This window comes from Cervus elaphus, chromosome 18 (genome assembly GCF_910594005.1).
Source record: "Cervus elaphus chromosome 18, mCerEla1.1, whole genome shotgun sequence".
Taxonomy (NCBI): domain Eukaryota; kingdom Metazoa; phylum Chordata; class Mammalia; order Artiodactyla; family Cervidae; genus Cervus; species Cervus elaphus.
In genome coordinates this window covers 77,692,778-77,711,793 of record NC_057832.1, presented here as the reverse complement: position 1 = coordinate 77,711,793, position 19,016 = coordinate 77,692,778, and the positions used below count along the sequence as shown (strand labels likewise).

The following is a 19,016-nucleotide window of genomic DNA, read 5'->3' as shown; positions in this document are numbered from 1 at the left end:
CCAGCCAATGCAGGAGGTGTAAGAAACACCAGGGTTGATCGCTGGGTTGGGAAGATCCCCCTGGAGGAGGGCATGGAGACCCACTCCAGTATTCTTGTCTGGAGAATCCCATGGACAGAGGAGCCTGGCGGGCTACAGTCCATAGGGCCACAAAGCGTAGGACACAACTGTAGCAACTTAGCATGCACACACAGTACTGCTAACTAAACTGCAGTCTTTATTGAGATTTCTCTGGTCTTTGCACTACTGCCCCTTCTCAGTTCCGGGGTCCCATCCAGAGAACCACATTACTGTAGCTGTCTTCTCTGGTGTTTGACAGTCCCTCAGTCTTTCCTTGTATTCCAAGACCTTGACATGTTCAAACAGGACTAGTTAGACATTTTGTTGTGAGTTCATCAATTTTGAGTTTGCTTTCTCAGGATTCGGCTGGGTTAGAGGTTTTTGGAAGGAAAACCACAGGGGTGATGTGTCCCCTGCACATGTCTTATTAGTGGTAATGTTGACCTTGATCACTTGATTAAGGTACTGTTAACATTTCAAGGAAGTGTTACTAATTTTCCCTTTTCATTAGAGGCAGTTCACTAAGTTCAGACTACATTCAAGGGGAGACAAATTAAATTCCAGTTCCTGAAAGGAAGAGAATCAAAGAATTTAAAAACACATGTTGAAACTGCCACAGAAATAAACAAACATTTTGAAGAATATACTTTGAGGCTATGCAAAATTCTCTGTGAAGTTTCATCCACTATTTTTAGAATTCCTCAATGGATGTTGCCTGCAACAACTATTCCTTTGGTGTTCTAATGGGGATTTTCTTTTTCTCTCATTCCTTCTGTATTTATTATTTGGAATTCCTCACTGAGGAAGAGTTTTCCCTTCTTTCTCATGTATTTATTGATTTAATCATGTATTTATATCAACGTGAAATCTTGGGTATTTTATCCCTTGGGTTATAATCCTATCATTAACATTATCATTACACATTATCATAAATATCAGAAGTCAAACTGAAATATATACATATATATTTTATATAAGCATATTTATACATACATATTTTTGTATATATAAAATTATATATATATATATATATATATATATATATATATATATATATATATATATGTAAGTTAGTATTCAGACTAGATTCTTCCTTTTCTGAAGGGTTTGGGAGCTGCTGATTTTGGCAAAGCCTAAGCCGTCTTCTTCCTACTGTACAATTAGAACATATTTGGCTGAGGTCTTTCTGGATCCCCTATTATATTATTATGTTGACCATAATGTCCACTGCATTCTCCTGAGACTTATTAATTTAAATGTGAAGTTTAATCAAAAGAAAAGGTATGCATTTCTTATTAATATGCTGATTTTTTTGGTAGTTAGATGAAATTTTAGCTACACTTTCAGAATAAGCTAGGGATGAGTACACAAGAAACACAATGAAATGGGTGTCTGCAATCCTAGAATAAAATGTCAGAAAATATTGTTCAGAAAATACGGGATGTTAATAAATATTTGTTGAATGTATATATATATGTAAAACTTATACTTTTGGAATGATTTTCCAAGCATAGTGCTACTCATACTTTTAGCATTCTTTATTTGTTGTTGTTTTTGTTCAGTTGGTAAACAGTGTCCAGCTCTTTGTGATTCCATGAATTGCAGCACACCAATCCTCTGTCCTCCACTGTCTCCCAGAGTTTGCTCAAATTTATGTCCATTGAGTCAATGACTCTATCTAATCATCTCATCCTCTGTCGCCCCCAACTCCTTTTGCCTTCAACTCCTTTTACCCAGCATCAGGGTCTTTTCCAATGAGTTGGCTCTTCCCATCAGGTGGCCAAGGTATTAAAGCTTCAGTGTCAGTCCTTCCAATTTCTATTTAGCAAACCAAAATGTGAATTTTTCATAAACAGTCTCGTTTTCTTTGACTTTCTACCCATTTGTGTCCTAGAAGAAAACACCCTGTAAGTTTCTGTTTCTTCATACCTAATCCTACACGCTGTTTGTCCAATGTCCAAAGTGATGTTTTATTTGCACTTTATTTGACTTTATGTGCCAAGAGACAGCACACTGCCAGTGCCCAAGAGAGAATGAGATTAAAGTCTGCCTACCTGCTCTCAGCTTCCTATTTAGGACAAGGGGGTTCTCAGTCCATGAGTGTGGACTCTTTCCTGAGACCAATCAACAAGGACAGTTTGGTCTGGGAATCTTATGTGGTGAGATTAAAATATCTGCATATAAATAATAGGCATGTTTGTTACCCTTGTGCCAGGCACTATGCTACAACTTTTATATATTTATCATACTTAATCCTCTCAACCAGCTAAGTGATTGTTGTCGATAGCCATCATTCTCCCTTTTTTAAAACTGAGAAGACTTCATCTCAGACCAGGAGGTGGTGGGCACCTGGGATAATATATTCCACATATGATGCCTCAGATCTCTAGCTTCAACAAAGTTTCTATCATTGAGCTCAATCATGAGCCAAATTCACTGCTGAGATTTGCTATTTTGAGCTTATATGTGTGTTGGTGGTTGGGGTATACGTGGCTAAGGAAGGAGAGTGCTAGAAAGTGGCATTCATTGCAAGCCAATATCAGGTACTATGCTTGAAACTTTATATTGTCTCATTTAATTTGCTTAAAAATGCAGGTAGGTATTATCCTCTCTTTACAGAGGAGGAAACTGAGATTTAAGACTTAGAACAGCCTTCACACCCAAGTTTGCCTGACTCCAACACTTAAGCTCTTTTCATATACACAATGTGCTGCCATGGAATTTTCTCCTTGATCAAGAAAATGAGCCAATGGCTTAGATTGCCATTGCAATTTCCTATGTTATCCACCTGTTGAACCCTGAAAATTGGGTTCCAGATTTGGAGTGGTGAAAACTTTGGTGGCCAAGTGGAATCCTTCTTCCAAACATCTGGTGTTTGTTGTGCCCAGAAAAAGGTTACAATAGGTGCATCTCATGTCTTTCCAGGATTATCTGTTGATATCTCTATCAAGTTAGACATTGATAACTCTTTGCCAAGAGTCTGTAAAATCCATGAGCTCAGGGACTTTATCTTATTTTATTCTCTCTTCATCTCCAGTACCTAAAATATTGCTTAGCATAGAACAGGAATTCAATAAATATTATTGGGAAAATAAATTTTTTGAGGTACAATAACCCAACATTTAGCTCACAAACACCATCTGTGATGTGGCAATAAAGAGTTTCTCCCCTGTGAATATGTCTTCTTTCAATCCTAAAGACATAGCCTAAAGAGGGAACTCTTTCCCGAAACATTAGGACTAGCTCACAGCAGAAGAAGATACCCTGGCAATAAGTTCACAGCATAAAGACTGAAACATAGTAAACAGATGCTCAAAAAATATACTGAAATAATAATTATTATTTTTTTCCTCCATGTGCCTAGGTTAACCATGTGTTAGCTCCACCTACTCTTCTAGGCCACTGACTACAATTTTACAAGTCCTTGCATTGTTATTTCACCTATTGACTTGAAATTCATTTTCACATATATTATCCCCTCCAGAACCTTGTTTTTCTGTAGATAGGCTAATTAATATTAGTCTCATTTTACAGAAAACCTTCCCAGGGTTTTATAATTACTCAATTAAAAATTCTTTCTCACTATTTTTCCCAGTTTCATTGAGATATAGTTGACACATAACATTGTATTAGTCCAGGATATACAACATAATGATTTTTTTCAGCATAATGATTTGATATATGTATATATTGTGAAATGGTCATCACAATGAGCTTAGTTAACATCCATCACTTCATATAGCTATTTTTTTTTTCTTGTGATGAGAACTTTTAAGATCTCTCTTAGTCATCTTTGTATAAATAATATGTATTGTTAACTATAGTCACCATGCTGTACATTACAACACCAGGACTAAATTCATTTAAACTGAAAGTTTTACCTTTTTACCACCTTTACCCATGTTACCCACTTCCCATCCCACCCCACCCTGACCTTGGGCAAATCACCAGTCTGTTTCTATGAGTTTTTTTCAATTCCACATATAAGTAAGATCATATAGTATTTGTCTTTCTCTATCTGACTTATTTCACTTAGCATAATATCCTCAAGATCCATCCATGTTATCACAAATGGTAGGATTTCCTTCTTTTTAATGGGCGGATAATATTCTAGTAAATATATTTTCTTGACCACATTTTCTTGATCCATCCATCCAATGATGGACACTCAGGTTGCTTTCGTGTCTTAGCTATTGTAAATACTGCTACAGTGAACATCAAGGTGCAGACATATTTTCAAGATAATAATTTCATTTCCTTTGGATATATACCCAGAAGTGGCATTTCTAGATCCTACGGTAGTTCTATTTTTGATTTTTTGAGGAATCTCTATAATGGTTTCCATAGTGGCTGCACAAATGGTAGATGCTCAGTAAAATTCTGTTGAACCAATTATTAAAGAAGAGCTATGTTTATTTAAGCTCACTCTTAGTCAGATATTCTACTAGTTTTATCTTATAAAAACATCCTGTGGTAGATTGTACAATATTCCCATTTTTCAGAGAAAAAAAAAGTTTAGAGAGGTTAAGTCACATGCCCAAAATCATATAATGTGTATGTGGTGGAACTGGGATCAAATTAGGACAGGCTGTTTCGGAAGCCTCAGAAACCTTGAGAGCCAGAATCATCCCACAGCACTCAGTGAACCTGCCAATCCCATTCCTTCCTAAAAGTCTTTGTTCTTCCCTCCCGCTGGATCTTGGAGGCACGGTTGCCTCCTTCTCATTCCAGTCTGCCCAGTGTCCCTTCGGCAGAGACACCTCGCCCTACCTTTCCCTGTAAAGTAATGCTCGGTTTTTTGACCCTGTTAAATTACCTTATGGCATGAACCACCATCTTACATTCTCTTGCTTAATGTGATTATTGTCAAATCCTCCAGTCAGAACGTGAGCTTCATGAGAGCAGAGACCTGTTTCTGTCTTGTTGTTCACTATGCCCCACAGTCTGGTGCTGAGCATTTCCTAAATACTCACTGAATTCCAGAGTGAGCACCAGAGGCCAGATAACTGGGGGTGTCTTAAAGTGGACAGTATTTGTCTCCAGCCTTTAGGGAGCACCTGGTATGTGACTGGTGTGTATCTCTCCAAACCTATGAAGTTCAATTTTCATCTCAGTGTTTCTCATCTCAGGGCCATGCAAGCACGTTTTTCCATGCAAAGAGGAAGGCTCAGTGACTTCATGTTTGCAGCAGACTTTACAATCTCTCCAACAAAGATATGCCGCTGAAAAAATCATTTCTATCCCCCTCAGATTGTAGCCATACATACTCAGTTACTCCAAGACCAAAATGTCAGTTGCTTCTAGTCTACAGCATGTTTCTCAACAGACAGATCAAAACATTAATATATCATACAGGATAAAGTCCAAGGGAAAAGAAAACTTACTACAGAAAGCTCTCTCTGGCCTGGATCCCACATTTGATGGAGAATATAACAATATTACTTGAACTTAAGTCTCTCAGTTTCCCCCGACCTGTGTCTGAATGAGCTCGAGGCATGTGACAAGCATCTTGATTTTGACCGTTATGAGTACGTTTCTTGTCAGAAGAATTGTTGTACGCCTCTCTGAGCAGACTGAGCCCTCACACATAGCTGCCATGTTTGTTTCTTCAGAAAGTTTGGTGGTTCTGATGACATCACCTTCCTACATACTCTCCAACTTAACATTTTCTAGCCCAGTCCCTTGGAGCTGCTCTGATTTTGTTCACTTTGAGATGCTCTTCTCTCTGTTTAGAATCACTCTCCTTCTGTCTGTGTCTTAACTCTTAATTCTTCTTAAAGGCTTGGACATAATATCTCACCTCCCCTTGCCTGACATCAGCCCTCAGGTTCACTCACTCACTCAGACACCCCAGGTTAAGTCAGGTGCCCCCGCTCTGAATTCTGAAAGCACTTTACGAAGACCTTATAATTAATGCGTATGGGTTCCCCGCGTGTCTACTTTATTCATTTCGTATCCCCAGCACATCACTGTTGTCTGCACTTGATAGTACCTCATAAAGGATTGGGAACTGAATTTATGCCAAATTTATACTGGTTCCCACCAACCCTGCCTCCATGTTGTTTTAAGTTGCCTCAGAGGAGAAAAGTCATTTTCTTCTACTCATTCTTCAGAAAGCTGATTTCACTCAGAAAATAATAAGGCCAAGTTTTTAGTTTCTAGTGTCAGGCTCCCAAATATGTCTGATGATCCACACTCATGCATAGTGATGAGTGGAAGTGATGGTCTTAGAACTACAATTACTTTGTAATTCTCCTAAACAAATGGTTTGCTTGTGGGGGGAGAGGGTGGTTGGCATCTTTATTTGGGTAACTGACCAGATTTCTCTTTCATATGTTTCTCTGTTAGAAAACACAGTCCAAGTCAGGGTCAATTCATAATGGAGGTAGATGCTGGCATACCCTTTGAGCCTTTATTCTTGGCTCCAAATGACCTCACTCTTGCTTTTCTTAATCCTTTTAACCTCTCTTTTTAAGTTATACTGTTTTGCCCTACTTTGTTTCAAATTCTTTCAGAAAAAGCTTTAGTATGTGTACCATCTTACTTGATACAGTAGCCGCTAGGTGCATCTGGCTATTTCAATTTAAACTGTAATTCATTATAATTAAATTAAATTAAAAGATCTAGCAATCTTACTCCTTGGTTTTTGCCCAAAGGAATTGAAAATTTATGTCCACACAGAAACTTGCACTCAGATATTATAGCAGCTTTATTCATAACTGCCTAAACTTGGAAGCAACCAAAATCCTTCAGTAGGTAAATGGATACACTGGCACATCCATACAATGGAGTATTATTCAACACCAAAAGGAAATGAGTTATCAAGCCATGAAAAGACATGAAGGAAACTTAAATGCACCTTACAAGCCGATTTGGAGAGGCTGCATACCATATGGCTCCAAGTCTATGAGATTCCAGAAAAGGCAAGACAATGGAAATTGCAAGGAAATCAGTGGCTGCTGGAGGCCGTGGTGAGTAGATGGTGGAAGTGGTAGGGGCAGGCAAGATGAGAAGGCAGAACACAGAGAATTGTTTAGGGCAGTGAAAATATTCTGTAGGATACCATTAGTGATGGATCCTTCCTATACATTTCTCCCAACCTGCAGAATGTACAACACTGAGAGTGAACTCTAATGTAAACCACGTACTTGGGGCAATGATGATGTGTCAATGGAGGTTTATCAATTATAACAAATGTACCACTCTGGTGGTGGATGTTGAGAATGGGGGAGGCTGTGCATGAGTTGGGGCAGAGGGTACATGAGAAGTCTTTATAACCTCTTCTCAATTTTGCTGTAAACTTTAAGTTGCTGAAGAAAAAAGAAATTCTAAAAAAAATAATCAATTTAAAATTTAGTGCCACGGTCACACTAGCCACATTTCAAGTGCTCCATAACCACATGTAGCTGCCTATTACATAGAGCAGATATAAAACATTCTCATCATCACAGAAAGTTTCATTGAATAGCACTGATATAAGCTACAGTACAGTATAATATAATATCATTTAATATAATGTATTTTTTGTTCTGTTGTGTTGCATAATTTGTCAGTTAAAGACTAAGGTCTCCTTAGGGACCTGCAATGGCAAGGGTCCTAGAATGCTATATTTAAGACAAAGCACACACTGGAGCTGAAGTGGAAGGCTCATCACCTCCGGCGTTATTAAATACTCTTCCCATGTCTCAGGATGAGGGACACTTGCATAATGATGTGCTCTGAAAAGAGATCTTCGAGATGCTGTCTCCAAAGAGTGAACACTAAGGCTGTGAGAACTGTGTCCTGAGCCTGTCTGGGCATCATATGGGCACTTAGAACTTACAGGGGGGAAAAAGAGAGGAGCTCAGAAACTGCCCCTTTGGTCTGCATGGCACAGTGCTTTTTCTGAGGGCAAAGAAAACATTCTAGTAACCTCTAACTGAAACAAAAGGTTGCAGTTTGCTAATTTAATAGAAGTAAGCAATTATCGCTTTACAATATCATCTGTCAGAAAGCAAGCTGAGGTTTCTATACCAAAATGGAAAAACAACTCATTTTCTCCCAACGGTTAATATTATATGTCTCCTTTATTAAGCAAAATGCACACAAAATTGTGATTTTCTCCATTGCTTCCAGGTCAACAAGAGGGAACTGATTAGGAAGAGCAGGCAGTGTCTTTCAGACAGAGGAGGACAAGCCAGGCAGGAGCAAAGACTTTTCAGAACAGCAGATTTTCTTCCACTGGTGAGCTTTGGGCAAAAGAAGGAGCTCGTGGGATGACTATCAACTTAGTAGCCTAGTGGTTTCCTTCTCCTCCTCTGGGGAGCTATTTTCTCTGCAAAACTACTGTAATTTTAATGAGCTGCCTTTTGCTTATTAAAGTCATCTGGGAATTTAGTCAGCATATGGGCCACAAAATAGGACTCTTGTATGTTTAGGATTTTGTCATTTAATAAAACACTCTATAAGCACAGTGCATACCTATTAACTAATAAGTGCCCTTCTCAGGGCCCAGCAGCCTACCCCATGGCCAACAGGGCACTGACTGCTATAGGTGAGTTATAGAGAGATCGTCTCCCAAGTTCTCATTCATCTTTATTATAACATTAAAATAGCCGATGATGAGTAATCAGTCACTGTTAAATTCCATCCTTGGGAATTTGACCAGGCCTGGCTTCTTATCATTCAAAATCTTCTTGAGGGCTGTCTCCTTTGGAAAAGGGAGGCCCTGAGCTTCTGATCCTGTGGAGGGATTTATTATCTGCTGGAAAGCAGGACAGAGAGAGACAGAGTGTCTCTCTGTGTGTGTGTGTGTGTGTGTGTGTGTGTGTAATTGATAAAGCAATTCCTAAACACGGGTCTATGAACTGACCCCATCAGAATCTCCCAGGATGGGTGAGGAAAATAGGTTTCCCTAGGCTCCACCCTAGATCCAGTGAATTATCCTTAAGGGTAAGGTCTCTAATTGTTTGACCAACCCGGCTCCCAGCTTTTTCTGATAAACAACTTTGGGAGGCATTGGGAAAACAGAATACTCCCTAGATTGAAAGGCATGCACTGTGTCCTTACAGTGGAATAATTAGCTCAAAACAGGAAAAACAAAAATGAAACATCATACAGACTCTGCTTCATAGCCACAGGATGCATGTGGGAGCCTAACCATGTATTTAGTAAGTGTTGCTCACAAAGGTGAAAATGTGGCAGATGCAGCACAGTCTATCACCATGCTTGGAAGATTCAAAAGAGGCACCACTTATTGACAGGCTTCATTTTTTTACTTTTATTAAGACTTTTAAGCACCTTCGCCTCATTTTACCTTCATTTCCTACGACTATGGGAGAGGGGGGCTCACATAGCCCCAGGTTCCAAATAAAGCATGACTCAACCCTGAGAAGAGCCTGGGGAGGAAAGGGGACCTGAGACCCCAGTACCTGGAGGCTGAGGACAGATGTGTTCCTGTAACTGCATGAGTGAGGGGGTGGGGAGAGGCGAGGACCCACAGCACAGGTAGGTGAGAGAATGAATATATAAGAAAGCCTTCACCCTCTGACTGCTTTGATTGTTTACAATGACATATTTCTCATGGCTTTGTCCAGTATCTTTTCATCATAAGTAGAACAAATCTCAAGTCATCATGTATTAAAATGTGTTGAAAAGACACCACTTTAGGAAGTTCGTGCTTACTGGAAGCAGCAATTTCTTTTATCACCCACCCTAGTTTGGCTTCTGAGGTGGGGGCTGGGGGAACATGCCCCCACAAGTTCCTAAGGGCAGAAAATTGTGATAAAAGGAAATGCACTGGTCCCAAGCTCAGAATTTGGCGACATAAGCTGTGAGATGCCAAGCATCTTTGCACTTGTCTGGCGACAATCACGGTATCGACAGACGTTCCCTTGGGGCTGACTCCTCCATCGCCATGCCCAGTATTTTGCAAGCGTTATCACATTTGTTCTTCACAAACACCCTATAAGGTAGGTATTATTATTATCCCCATTTGAAAGATGGGAAAATAAAGCTTAGGGGTGTTATTATTTGGAAATAATTTTTCAAGTTATAGCCTCAATATTGCAGTTAACCCTTGTTTCTAGATTCAAACAATACCATATGGAACACTGCTGGTGGCCAAGAGTTCTTTCCCAGTGATGGGAACAGCCAAGAAAGGAGAGATTGTTATCTGCAGCAAAAAATGGGTTTCTCCCCTTAACCAAAAACTCTCCAACAAAGATCAAGTCAGTTCTGATGGAAAAAAATAAAATAAATTAATATTTGTTTAGAACATGAGACATGAAACCTGCTCTAGCCCGGTAGATTTGCAAAGGAGTTTTGAGTGTTTCTATGACCTATTCCATCTTTCCCCAACCCTACCCCTGTCCCTCGACAAAAACAAAATCAGAATAAAAAGAAAAATATCTTCACTTTTTTCCTCAAGCAACAAACTTTTTTCTGGAACTTGTCTTCTCTGAAAGCTAAGCCCTCCCAAGGAGCATCTAAGATCTTGGACCGCTTCACAAAAAGCAATTGATGATTCAGGTCCCACCCACACCCCTACCACCCTCTCCCCTTCCCCCCACCCCCTGCTGCATTCCGTGGGCAGCTTTTTCTGTGGGGAGTCCCACCCACACTTGTGCTTTCTCTCAACTTCTCCCTCTTAGATGCCCTGCCTCAGAAAACCTCGACATTCAGCAGAAGGCAAATTCGAGTCCGAAGAGTTTTCTGAGAAGCTAGCTATGACCCAGAAGCACATCAAAGAGTCTGACATTTGCCCTCCACAGACCCTCTGTGCCCTTTCCAAAGAGCATCCACCCACTTTCTCTGATGATTAGTATTGATACTTAGTGAGCAGTCACAATGCAGCCCAAACAATGACAAACACAAAGGCTTCTTTACCTTCCACCCAGTGCCCAGGGTCCTGCAGATAAAAATAACAATGGCTGCCATTCACTGCACCCATACCATGGTCCAGACCCTGTGCAAACCAACTGACATTCGATCTTCACAACAACTTTAATAAGTGAGAAGACAGAGACATCCCATTTTGCAGATGGGCAAACCGACACTCAGAATCTTATCAAACTAGTATAAGGATATGCTTAGACAGTAGGCTGCAAACCCCAAGCTCTTACCTAGCATACAATAACTCCTCCTACTGCTTGGTAACTGTACTTGGCAGGGAGAGAGGAAAATACGGCTTCAAGTGGCACTCACTTCCTGTTCAAGTTATCTCCCATCGTGTTTTGGTTGGACTGATAAATATTTTTTAAGGCGAATCAACAAGATGGAAAAATCTTATGTGACTCTAAAAACTGTGTTGATAGTATGGTACTTGAAATTGTTCTGCCTTTAGGCAAGCTTTGCAAACACTCTAGAAAGGGAGGTGGAGGGGGTGGAGAAGGCAGAGGCAGGGAGCACCAAGAAATGAATCATCAATGTAAATGCAGGTATTTTTTTACAAACAAAGTCATAACTATCCTGATAAAGTATAATAAAATAATTAAACAGTATATAAGGTAGAATTCAAGGGGAGTTTTGTTTTTCTTCTCTGTGCTTACTTTTCTACTCTATACTACAAATGGCTTCCAACATGTCATATTTCCAGGTCTGGGTCAGAGTGAGAAAAAGACCTTGCAGTGATCATTATAAGGCTAAATTTGCTCACTTTAAGTAGTTATTCTTCATTTTGACCTTGTTTCCTCCTTTTTTCAGTTTCATAATACCCTTTTTTCCTAAGAAGGATGATGCTAGAAAATGTTCATTTTCTTTTTCCCTTTTTAAAAATTGTCTTTATTTCACTAAGTAAAGAGTGGTTTGGTGAAATGAAGTTTATTTAAAAAAAAAAAACTTTTAAAAAACTTTGTCACTTAAGAAAGTCTTTGGCTAAATTTTTTATTTTTCTAATTTTTCATCTTAACATGAACTGGTTTGTAAAACCTAATAATTTAACAAATAAGTTATGAATTTTTAGGGGAACCACATATACATATCTCTCCTCTTTAGTATAATGTTATTTTTAATTTTGTTTTAATCTGTCCATTTCTGATTCTTTGTATCACTTACCACCACTGAAGAAGAGCATAGAAAAGCAAAGTGGTTTCTTGAAAATTTGAGAAATTTTAATGACAAGGGAATAATTAGATGCATCAATAGGTCAGATGAAACTTATCAAAGTAATATTTTAAAATTATTTTTATGAGGCCATAAAATCATTTATTTATTGGACAACAAAGGATTTTTTCCTCTGGTGCAGACCTGAAATTTTAAAAATATACACATGTATAATGCTACCAAAGTTTAGGCTACAGCAAATGATGCTATATATCTGAAAATAATAAAAAAAAATTTAAAGCAGAGTATCTGGCCTCATGGAAGACAGCCTGACACTCAAGAAACAAAAGCTCTATTGTAAACGGGCTCTATTTCAAGAGCAGACTGAGGGGGGATTTGGCAAAATGTAGTTTAGGCTTAGACTAATTTCACATTCTAATGAGAATCTCCAGATAAAGCTGCTTTGTAATGGCTACTAAGCAGTTGGCAGATTAACAAGATTCAGACCATACAGAGCAGAAATTAGTCATGTTTGTCATAAGACCATATGGCTAGAAAGAGACTGAGAGAGTTTGGTTTAGCCTGTCCTGGAGGTTTTCGGGAGGACAGCATACATAATTAAGAGCCCCAGACAAATCAGAATATTCCACAGCCTAGCAACCTTTACACAGGGAAATCATGCAAGGTTCATAGGTAACCTCCTGTAATTCCTTTTGGTGTTGGAAAACTTTTGTAGCCAAAGAATTGGATCCTGGAGTTTGTGCTCATTCTCTTTCCTCCAGTCTTCAGAATTTCTGCATTAAATGGAGGAAACATGGCAAAGAAAAGAACAGGACAGGTTTTAGAGATGCTCTGTGTAATGTGGGAGCCCCTAGCCACTTAAAATTCAGTGATATTAGCCCCATTTTGAGTGCTCAATGGCCACATATGGCTGGTGGTGACCATACTGAACAGCACAGGTAGAGAACATTTCCATCATGGTAAAAAGATCTATCAGACAGCTCTGCTCTAGAGTCAAAGATCCCACCCCCAAGGACTTGAAATCCTCTCAGCTTCCTTATCTGCACAATTAGGAAGCTATCTGTCTCACAAGAATGTTAGGAGAATCCAATTGGAAGAGTCCTCTGCAAGATATAAAACAAATAAATGTTAGCTATTTTGATGATGATGATGAATGACTTCTATATAGGAAGCCATCATATAGTTAGAAATGATAGCAATCTCACTCTTCACTCAGAGTGTACACAATCCCAGGCTGTGAGACTTTTCCTCCAATCATATACTCTCTTTTTCTTCAAAGCTTCATCTTCACTCCATAACTGGTGACAAAGAATTAAACCATGTAGAAGTGAAAAGTCCCCAGAATCCTATTTGAACTCTTAAACTTAAAAAAAAAATCACACCAGGCAGAATTCATATTTTACACCTAATTTATTTACCATTTCCCAAGCTAATGTCTGCATCTCCAAGGAGCCTGTGGAAGTCTGAGGGTTGGGCAGAGTAGGGCAGATGGGGTAAGGGGTTATGAGGAGGGAAAGTGATGTTAGAGTTATTACCATTATTATAAAAGTCTTCCCAGAAGACTTTTGTGTGTTTTCCAGAATAAATCTTCTAGGCCACATATAAAGCATTGGTTCAGCCAAAAATTATATTAATTAAACTAATAATATTGTTTGGTGGAACTATACATGACTGCCATCTTTTGTAGGTCAAAAATAGTAAAATGCTGGCAACTGCATGTCGTACAACCTAATGCTTATCTCAGTTTGACCCATAGCATGGGGGTCAAGAGTTCTGGTGTTGGCAGACAGACCTGGATTCAAATCTCCCTCTGCCACTTAACAACTGTGTCCCTGGGGGATTAATAGAATAATGGGAAAAATAAATGGAATTTGCAGATCAAATCTTCCAAAATCCTGGATCTATGAGAAAAGAAAAAGTGAACATGTGTTTTGCCTCAGAGTAGAAATGGCAACCCACTCCAGTACTCTTGGCTGGAAAATCCCATGGACAGAGGAGCGTGGTAGGCTACAGTCCATGTGGTCGCAAAGAGTTGGACATGACTGAGCAACTTCACTTCATTTTACTTCAGTGCTTTTAATTGGTTGATACCACTCCCTTCAGGCAATATTAATCTTGTAGGACAGAGACTAACAAAGGCAAGAAAGCAAAGGAGTTGTTGTACAGTAGCTAAGTCGTGTCCAACTCTGTGTGACCCCATGGACTGCAGTATGCCAGGCTTTCCTGTCCTTTACCATCTTACAGATTTTGGTCAAGCTCATGTCCGTTGAGTCAGGTTCTTCAGTCCATGGAATTCTCCAGGCAAGAATACTGAAGTGGGTAGCCATTCCCTTCTCCAGAGGATCTTCCCAACCCAGGATTGAACCCGTGTCTCCTGCATTGCAAGTGTATTCTTTACTGTCTCAGCCACCAGGGAAGCCCAACCCCCCACCCCACTCAAGCAAAGGAGAGCTCCTTAAAATACAGACTTTTCCAAAAGCCTGTGCCCTTCATGCCATAGGCGTGATAAAAACCTCAGGGTTGACTGAGACAGTTGAGCATAAAAAGGTTCATTGATAGTAGAAAGAAACAGCATTAACTGCTGCAAAAGAGAGAAACAAAGGTACATAAACAAAAAAATAAAACAGCAGAACTGTCAAGAGACTTTTGGTCTTGAGTTTCTCAATGGCCTGACAGCTTCGTCTTATTATAATAATGTTTTGAATTATTAGTTGAGAAAACAACAACATGGATGTATTCCATCATCAGGGTATTTCTGTTTGAAAAACAATCAAACTAGCTATAGTACAGGCCTTTATCTGACCGAGGAGGCCAGGCTGCTGCCTCCAGTTCCCCTTGCCCATTACAGCCACACAGGAGACCTGGGAGCAGATGCCAGGGTAAGTGGCAGCACCAGAAGGGGAAGGTCAAGCCAGGCTGTTGCAATGAAGGTAGAGAGAACAGCAGTGAAGACACAGAATCCAAATAACCAAAAGGAGAAATTGAAGAGCAAAAAAAAAAAAAAAAAGAATCTGAGAGCAAAAAGAGCAGAGCAGCAGACCATCAAAAAAGTGGCTAGAGGAATTCTGAAGACAAAATTCCTGGGGTGGATTTTACACAAGTGAACATTGGTCTATGCAGACAAGCAGGATGCACTTAAAGGGACCAGGGAGGAACTTCTTTGTCCAGAAAACTCTCCCATATAGGATTGTTGTTGTTCAGTTGCTAAGTCAGGTCTGACTCTTTGTGACCCCATGAACTGCAGCATGCCAGGGTTCCCTCTGCTTCACCATCTCCTGGAGTTTGCTCAAACTCATATCCATTGACTCCAGCAGGGCATTTGCCCTGGCCCCCAGGCGGCACCTTGACCGGCACCTGGCAGCAGGTGAACGTTCACATGCTCAACGAGGACCAGCAGTGGGACAGCCAGGGTGCCAGGCATGTCATCCAGCTACATGGAGCAGCTGAAGGGCATGTTCCTGTGAATCAGGCCTGACAAAACATGGCTGGCTGGAGAAGGGAATGGCAAACTGCTTCAGTATTCTTGCCAGGAGAACCCCATGTAGGATGCCTCTCCTCAAATCATAAGTGAATTCCAGTTTACTACAAGAAATGAAAACATATTCTCAAGTTTGAATAATAGCCTAATAGTCCTTTGAAACAGCATTACTGTGATGGTATAAGGAAAAGAGCATGAGACTGGGATTTGACAAAACTGAGTCATCTGGCTCAGCGGCTATTAGCTTTGTGCCCAAGGACATGTGGGCACAAATCTCTGTGAACTAGTTTCCTCATCTTAAAAGAGGAACAAAAATGGCGCCTTCACAGCCTGTGGTGAAGGAGTGTGGTGAGATCGGAAATTGCCCGGTCAGTACCTGGTACTTAGTGCGCGCGCATGCTCAGTCTCTCAGTTGTGTCTGACTCTTTGCGACCCATGAACCATCGCCTGCCAGTCTCCTTTGTCTGTGGCATTTTCCAGACAAAAATACTGCAGAGGGTCGCCATTTCCTACTGCAGGGGATCTTCCTGACCCAGGGATGGAACTGCGTCTCTTGCATCTCCTGCATTGGCTGGTGGATTCTTTACCACTGCGTCATCTGAGAAGACCACCTGGTACTTAGAAGGCACTCAAATATTAGGTGGCTTCTCTGTAGTGATAACGATTTATTAGCAGCAAAATCAATGGTTTCTGGATTTATTTTCTCTCTTATGCTTGGTCAGTTACACCCCCTTTATATCTGCTGGACAAATGTTCTTTCCTGAGAAGCCTGCTCTGTTTATTCTTCCAAAGCAATGTGAATGGCAGTCTCCATTTGGAGACTTAGAATGCATGCATGCATGCTAAGTTACTTCAGTCGTGTCTGACTCTTTTTGAGACTCTAAAGACTCTAGCCCACCAGGATCCTCTCAGATTCTCCAGGCAAAAATACTGGAGTGAGTTGCCATGCCCTCCTTCAGGGGATCTTTCCCACTTAGGATGACTATCTGAGCCTTAATCTGAGTCTTAGTTCTGGTAATATCCTTTAGCAGAATGTCAACACTGGAAGGTTTCATTGTCAGCTGACCGTGGCAAGAGAAAAGGAATCTTCAAAAAGCAAGAGGAACCTCCCCCACACCTGCCAAAAAACCAAAACACTGAAGCCCAAAGCCCTGTCTCCCAGCATGAGCAGCTGCTCGGGGCCCAGCACTTGGCCTGGCAGCTACTTAACCTTCCAACAGAGCTCGTGATGGGTCCCTTCCCGCCCCTGGTCTTCAAACTTATCAGGAGCAGACATCTGCAGCCCGGTCTTCGGGGACCACCCAGAGGGCAGACAGAGAGCCCTGGGGCTCCCCGAGAATTTGCAGAAAGGTCAAGAGTCACTTGCTCTGACCAGTTCACTGAAAGCATCTCAGGGAGACCCAGAGGAAAGGTCACCTTACGATAGTGACAGGGCACAGCTTGAGGGGGAAAAAGAGGAGAAGACAGAAGAATTTCTTTCTTAAGTAGCAAAAAGTCCATCTGTTTCTGGCTCAGCTTAGACTTTCGAGTCTGATTTTTATTTCAATGGCATTTCCTTGGCTTTTCCCACTCATGTCTAAATCACAAAATGCGTCCATTGTGCACTTCTGGGCTTGTGTATATGTGCCACGAAGCACAACGCTGGAAATACATTTTCTCACTTCATTAAACATTGCTTTAAAACAGCATCCAAATGTCCGCTCCCCTCCGCAAGTTGAGAGGGGATTGTGTTACTCCCCCGACCCCAGTGGGAACAGAAGGAACACCTAAGTCACAAGCTGTGATGTTTAATATTTTTCAATTTTGCATGTTAGACTTTCCAATCTAAGCATGGAGACAGGGTGGTCAGCCCAACCTCTAGGTAGAAGTGCCCATATCGTGTTGGGGACATGCTATTCATTTTGCAACGCTTCCAGCCTCACTGTAGCAACTGAAACTGGCCTGACCGCCCCCCACCCCACACCCCACCCCCGGACCCCCCAGGAGCCCTCTCTACTTCACTGAGTGAGGTGCTGACTCCATCTCCCACAGGCAGGCCAGGACGCATTCTGCTGACTTAAGAAGATGCCACGTAAATTAGAACTCATGTAACCATATGGTTCAAACCTGCGGGTCATATTTTATACACGAATGACTATGACAGGCGGTATTTTTGTGCTGACAAGTTGTATTTCATCCATGTTTACTTAGAATTCCATGCTATCATTAAAAGCTGAGCAACAGAACTTTATCATATTTGTATGCAAAAGTTTGATTGAGTTTCCTTCTTATTAAAAAGAAGAAGAAATCGCCCAGGCAGCTTTTGCTTCCTCCTTAACTTACTATCCATGTGTTGGGTGGTGGGTTCAGATGTCCTGACAACAGGAATTTAAAAGAAGTCCTAGAGTCCTGCCTTCCAGATTGACCAGTCTTGAATGTGCTAAACAGTCATCTTATGTGGGTTCTCAAAATAGAAATTGCATTAGTGTACCAACCATCCAATGCTGGACAACCTCTGTATGTTTGCACACACAGAACCAGTTGACTCAACCTTCTTGCTTCTACTTCCTCTAAAGTGGTAAATAAGAGAATCTTCAATGCAGTGATTAGTAAACTCCAAAGCCCTTTCATTGAGAAAGGAAACAGTAAATCCAGTTGGATCATCCTGTAGCCTCCGGTTCTTAGAAAACAAGCCCTAGAAAAATACCTCTCGAGTTTACTAAAATTTTGATTTTTCAGTAATTTTCAGTAATTTTCTTTCAATGGACATGTGTCCTTCCGTTTGAAAGATGATATGTAATTACTACCCAAAAAAGAAAGATTCAAAAATTACAAAGCAGAATTTCCTGTCATCCCTTACTCAAGGACAAGCACCATTAACATTATGTTGTATTTTCTTATAGTCTTCTCTACATGCCTGTTTATTGTAACCTCTGTGTGTGTGTGTGTGTGTGTGTTAAAAGGGATAATTAATAGCTGTGTTCAGTTCTAACTTAGAACAGATTCAAATACAACTTTACATATACAAATTCTCATTTAACATTTTAACCCAGGAAGCATTTTCTACATGATTGTAAATTTCTCAGAAATACTCATTTTTAATGGCTGCAAAATAAGGAATGCATTTTAAAAGTACAATTTCTAACTCTGTTAGGTGCTGTGGGCCATAAATGTAGGAACAAAAACTAAATGTAGATTCTTCTGAGGGCAGTGATTTTTGTCTCTTTTTATTTTGGGCAGTAACCATGGTACTTAGACTTATGCCTATTCCATGATAGGGGCCCTTTACTGAATAAGAATAAGCATGGGTGACTTTGTGGAGTCCTAAAGACCACATGTGGGGTCCTAGAAGCCTCTAGGACCCTCTCTCCCAGCACTGTGTCCTGCTTTGCCATTAACTCATGCTTTATGGTGATTGACAAGTAGCTACTCTGTTTGTACTTTGATTACTGCTATG

At 40.4% G+C, this 19,016-nt stretch overlaps 1 long non-coding RNA gene across 1 annotated transcript in view; it reads left to right on the top strand.

Annotated features, from left to right (window-relative positions):
- Positions 1-19,016, top strand: part of LOC122674810 — an 85,108-nt gene that overhangs the window by 43,791 nt on the left and 22,301 nt on the right. The gene's annotated exons all lie outside the window — the stretch shown is intronic.